Consider the following 6,000-nt stretch of genomic DNA (forward strand, 5'->3'; position numbering starts at 1 on the left):
ACTTGGAAGGGATGCCCAGCAAAGGGTACTCAGCAAAAAAAAAAATACACTCAGTCCACAAACCTATTTGAGTTCCCAGCCTGCATCTAGGTATCTAACGCTTAATTAATTCAAAGTGAGGTGACTTTTGAGGACCTGGCCAAGAAGACCAGAAGGTCAGCAAAATTATCAAAGGCATCAAGAAATACAAAAAAATACGTCATTCTGTGATTCTGTAATTCTAACACTGTAAAGAAGATCAGATCTAGGCATAAAACTACAGCAATAGATTGGAGCAGCCATGGTTCCACTGCCTCTTTTACTTATGCCGAGCCCCAAGAAAGCCAGGCTTGTACCTGCAAGACTTTGGAGTGTATGGGCTGTGGCTTCTGGAGGGGAGGCATCCACAAGTCCCCACCATATCCTCTTATTCCTCCAGAAACATCACAAGCAGCTAGTCTAATTTTTCATAGCCTGTCTTGCTTACTTTCCCCTTGGCCTTCTAGACTCCTGAACCTTGTCAGGTCCCTGCTCCTCATTCTTGGCACAATCAAGGAAGGAGATAAATATTAATTTTGTTTACAAAGGCTTAAGACAGGTCTACCTAAGACCTATGATGTCTGGACACTGGTATGAAGAAGTGCACAGCTGAAGAAAATAAAAGATTGTCCAATATGGAGGAAATGCTTATGAAGCATTGTACATTGCAGTATCACACAAACAGAAATTACACTCACCTTCTTAAAGACAATTTAACATCACAAAAGACAAAGAGCACAAACCAGCACATTACATGTTGCAGCAGTGTTTCACCATGCTACATGGAGAGTTGGTGAGACAAATAAATCTTATACTCCTCCTATGGCATTCGCATTTGAAACAGCCTGATTGCCCCTACACATGTGCTTTCCAGTTGCATGTATCCACTTTACTGCATACTCCTCTTCTACATTTCTAACAGCCCCTATATTTAAAGGAACAATACATAAAATGGTCTTTTTCCTCCAGCTATAGCAGTGCAGAATTTGTGAGGACTGAGCACAACTCATGCGCTGTCAGATTCAGCTCACTGCAGGTAGGTTGTACCTGAGGGGGATTACAGTGGTATAGATAGAGAGATTGGTGTAATTTTTCTACCTGTTTTCCTTATATGAACAAGGTGATACACAGTCTCCTTGGTCAGACAAACAGTGAACAACAACTTGGATGATTAAACCATAGGACTGATAAGGTGTCTGTTAACACAGGGGGATATAAAGACAGTTGTGTTATCGGTATGCTAATCACAATAAGAAATTTCATTGGTACCATTGGTTCAAAATAGCCCCTTTCCCCTAAGCATAAAAATAATAATGGCAGTAATGGCAGGCACAAATTTTATTTCTGTTATCATTTTTTGGATGAAATCTTCACATATAAGATACAGCTTAAAGCAAATGTTTATTTGAAGATGACTTATTGCTCTTTGACATGCAGTAACTGAAACACTATTTTTTTGCTGCAAAGACAGAAGGCTTGACACTCTGCATGTAGAATCAATTGGATATTACCAGTGTACATTACCTTCCTTTTTTTTTTTTTTTTTTCTACTTCAGGCAATTATACTGTAAGGTTTTCAAGTAATCCTTCACAAATCACTGCCCATGCAGGGCTCTATGCTGTAAACTGATGTGGTTGAAATAATGATGTTTCTATAAAGAAATAACAGATTGGGGGGAAAAAAAGGAATATACATGACACAATGGAAGAGATACGTAAATTTCTTCTCATAAAATCCAAAACAGCTGAAACAGCAAATTCACCAATCACTTCAATCTAATTCATTTTTATATTCTTACAATGTTTACTCACATTTATAACATAATTCGTTACTTCTGAAGTCACTGCAGTAACTTAGTTTGACTCTTCTAACTGAGCATGACATGAAATGAGAGAAGATACTTTCACTTCTATTTGTCCATGATTTCTGACGAAAAATACTTAAAGTCTTACAACAAAAAGCTAAGATATTAACCAAAGATAGTAATTTTGGATAGGAAATGCCTATCCTATCAATATGATTGCCATTTTTATTTATACGGTGTTCTACCTTACCCTGAAATTACAATAGACTATTTTTAAAGTTCAGTAAAGATACTTGAATATTTGCCTTGCTTAGATGCCAGAGGCACTTCATAGACTGGGAGAGGAATCAGCTCTTCATCAACAGGTACCATGATGAGAATAATCTGTACTTCATCTTTTTCCATAGTATTTCAATTCTCCCAGTCAAGTCAAATGTATGGGACTGTTAAGTTATACTTAAATACAAACTACCAGAGTCCTGTCTCCCCCTTATCCCTGCCCTGGCCATATATTTTCATTTCGTCCTTCTCACCTATGCTGGTGTTTCTGTGATCTGACAGTGAGCTACTTCATGGAGCTAAGCCAGCAGAAACTCACTTTCTTTTCAAAGGCTGGGGGAGAGATAGGCAAGCCTGTGGCCTTGGGTTGCTGTATACTGCTGTGAAACAGCATCATGACTGATGGGGTAAATACATGCTCACACCAAACCTTTTGAGTGTACTTGTGAGTTCACTGTGGTTCATTGTACACATTAGTGTACAGCCTGCTGCTTCAATAACAGATATAAAGGGGAATGGGAGGAGTACTTTCAGAAACTCCAAAGTTAAATTCAAAGTTTAATTATATATTTTCCTTCTTGGAAGGAAAAGTTGTATGAACACAGTACCGGGTAACTGGCTTTAGGTAAATCCCACTTGAGCAAGGGGAATGAACCAAATGACCTCTAGAGGTCCCTTCCAACCTCAGCTATTCTGATTCTATTAATATCACCCATACTCTGATATTGATCAGTTTTCCAAATGTGGTGCTCATAGCACCTTGTTTCATTCCAGCTATAGATCTGAGCTCATGCCTACTGGGGTGTCTTATGAATCAGCATGTATTCTTAAACTAGGGATACAGTACCTTAAAGATTGAGTCATGGGTCCTGAATCACCTTTCTAGCAACAACAGAATTTAGAAAGTTACTGTATAAGCCTGCACTGTTCATCACCAACCTCAGCTTTCAAGAGGAAATTATTTTACTTTTTTGATTTTTACCAGGAATGTGTTTATTAGCACTGCAAAGCATTTTGCACATATTAGCTTTGAAATGAACATAGAGAGGACTGGACTTGCCAGGAAGAAGCTGGGCAATTGTCACAAGCAGGGCTGTGTATCCAGTCCAGAGCTGTCCTTCTGCATCACCTTTGTTTGTACACATAGTAAAATTGAAGCACATGGTTAACAGATTCCACTTTTTCAAAAAAAAAAATTAACTGTACACTGACAATAAGATAAAAAAACCCTGTAACTAAAGTGGTTCTTTCTTCTCACAAGAATATAGTAAATATTTTATTTAACCTGAACTGACTTTCTCTGGGTATACAGTTCTTTCTTAAGGCACCTTTGTATAGGGTGAAGCTATCAAACTAATGAAGAATTTACAGTGAGAGGATTTCAGAAGTTTTAGGAAGGAATAATATCTGGTTCTCCTAGTCTAAAAATATTAGACCCTCTCTAGAACAATGTGGTTAAAACCCAATATAAGAATGAGTGTATCAAAAAGCTGACTTTCTGTATTTTCCAGAGTCTTCAAAATGGACATTTATTTGAAATAGCAATGTGAAAATTCATCTCTAAATGGCTTACCTGGAGAGAAAAAAAAAAAAAAAAAAAAAAAAAAAAAAAAAAAAAAAAAGTTGGAGTCCTGTCTATCTTTTTGTCAAGTAATTTGCAGGAAGATAGTTTGATCAGCCACAACAATGACTTCCTTCTCTGGCCACTGTTACCTTTTCACTCACAATGGAGTTAAAAATACTGGAAACTTCTGAATTTTCTCATTCCCTTCCCTATAAAGACTACCACTTGCCCTCTTCCCTCCCACCATTTTATCATCTCTGTCCCCCCAACTGTGAAGTGGTAACTGTTTTTCTTCCACTTTACCTGGCCTACCTACCTGTCCTTCATGACTTACACAGATTTCCTATCTTCTTTCATACGTAACTCATCATCCACACCCTATTTGTCTTTCTCAGACAAATATTATCTCACTCCAAATATTTGTCTTTCACTCTATCAAGACCAAATAGACTTTCTGTTATCCTGGCCAAACCCAGACAACAACAGTAAGAACTACTCTCATTCACAGACAGGGTTGAGCCCTGTAGGTCTCCACCCGTTTCATGTCACCATCCAGATTAGCTCTGTAGTCTATACCAGGTCTGCTCCCATCAGCTTTTATCAGCTCCTTGTAGCCATTGCTTCTTCCATCCCAAAACACCAACCAAAGAGAGAAGAGACAGCTTCAGGACTGGTTTTGTGTCAATCCGATGAGAGATTTGGTGCCACCTAGGCATTACCATTCAGTAGCAATCCCTGCCTCCTTGGAGGAAGCCAGGATCCTGAGAACTCCTGACTGCAATATCTGTATGTTGGTCTCCATATTAAAATGCAAAATGAGTGCAACTGTTTTGCCAGATACTAGATGGGAAATCTCTGTCATTCATGGTTCACATAGTCTTTATTGTTTGAACTATTACAGAGGAAGGTGAGGATTTCAGAAGACTCTTCTGTGCATTTTATTTATTCATTCATTCATTTTGCAGACAGTACTGTCTCTCTTCCACATTTTCCCTCCCAGGAAGAAATTATGATAATTGAATATGGGGGCTGTCTGCCAGCAACAAGCAGACCAGTGTTTCAAGAGTCATTGGAATATATCTAATGTAGATACATATGAATGTAAATAGATTGAGGCCTCAAAACCAGAAGACAGTAAACATGGAGGAGTTGCCAGTTTCTCTGACTCAAAATTTCTCAACAGACAGTTTGGAAGCTCTGAAGAGAATTAATAGCAATCGCAATACCAAAAAAATAGTAAAGAAATAAAATCCCTCACCTCCTTGAGAAATGGGAGCTTCTCAGTATATTTCAGATGTTAGGTTCTTGCTCCAGCTTCTTATCTTTCTGACATGTTAAACAGCTTTTGCAACTTTCTGTTATTCAAGAACAAAATTGTTCAACAAGGAACTTCTGCTTCGTGAACTCCCAGACATGACAATACTCAGATCCTGACTTGTGTTATGATTTCAAACAGATTGTTTGAGCTATAGAGAACGAATAAGTCATGGCAACTTGTTGGTGTTGTTGCTGCTATTTTATAAGTCATTTTCATACTGTCCTTGAAAGTTAAAAACAGCAAATACTAACAAAGATGACATTTTGCTGGAAGTTTTGTGCTCTGAAAATCATGATTTAAGCCTTGACTTTTCTTGTTATGTTGCCACTCTGTTCTCAGAGCAGAGTGGTGACTTGCCAAGTTTGCTTCTTGGAGAATAATGAAGTAAAGCAGCTCAACATCAGAAACAGAGCCCATGATGAGCTTGTCATTTGAGTTTAACAGCAGGGGCCCTGCACTTGGTAATCATTACTACTGCCTAATCTACTGCATGTTTTCTTAGTCAGTAGAGATTAGAGCAATGGTGCTTCAGACATCTATTGGGAATAGAGCTAAAAAGGAATCACGAAAATTATGTGTAAAAATAAGAATGTATAATATACACATGCTAATATTTCTTTGCTCAATGTTGTTGGCCTAGTAAAAATGCTGCTTGCTGCTATGCTGGAGTCCCACCTTTGGGAGTTAAGTGTAGACTCCAACAACAAAACATAGAGACTATGGGCTTTTGAGGCTTCTATAAATTTAGAAACTCATTGAGAACAATTGTCTGCACAGAGGGAAGTTTTCTAAGTTACGTGCTTGGGATTAGGCTGCGTGACTGCCAACAATGTTAATAGGAATTATACTTGCCTCTGAAAATATCAGCCTAACTCTGTAATAAAGTAATTTCCTCCACTATTGGCTTAAGTGCTTCATGCCAAATTTCTGACCTCAGTTACTTATTTGGATCCAAGGTTGTTTTCTGGACTGGGTTGCAATGAATCAGTGCCTGCAGGCAAGAGAAACAATTGCTC

This window comes from Columba livia, chromosome 2 (assembly GCF_036013475.1).
Source record: "Columba livia isolate bColLiv1 breed racing homer chromosome 2, bColLiv1.pat.W.v2, whole genome shotgun sequence".
NCBI classification, from domain to species: domain Eukaryota; kingdom Metazoa; phylum Chordata; class Aves; order Columbiformes; family Columbidae; genus Columba; species Columba livia.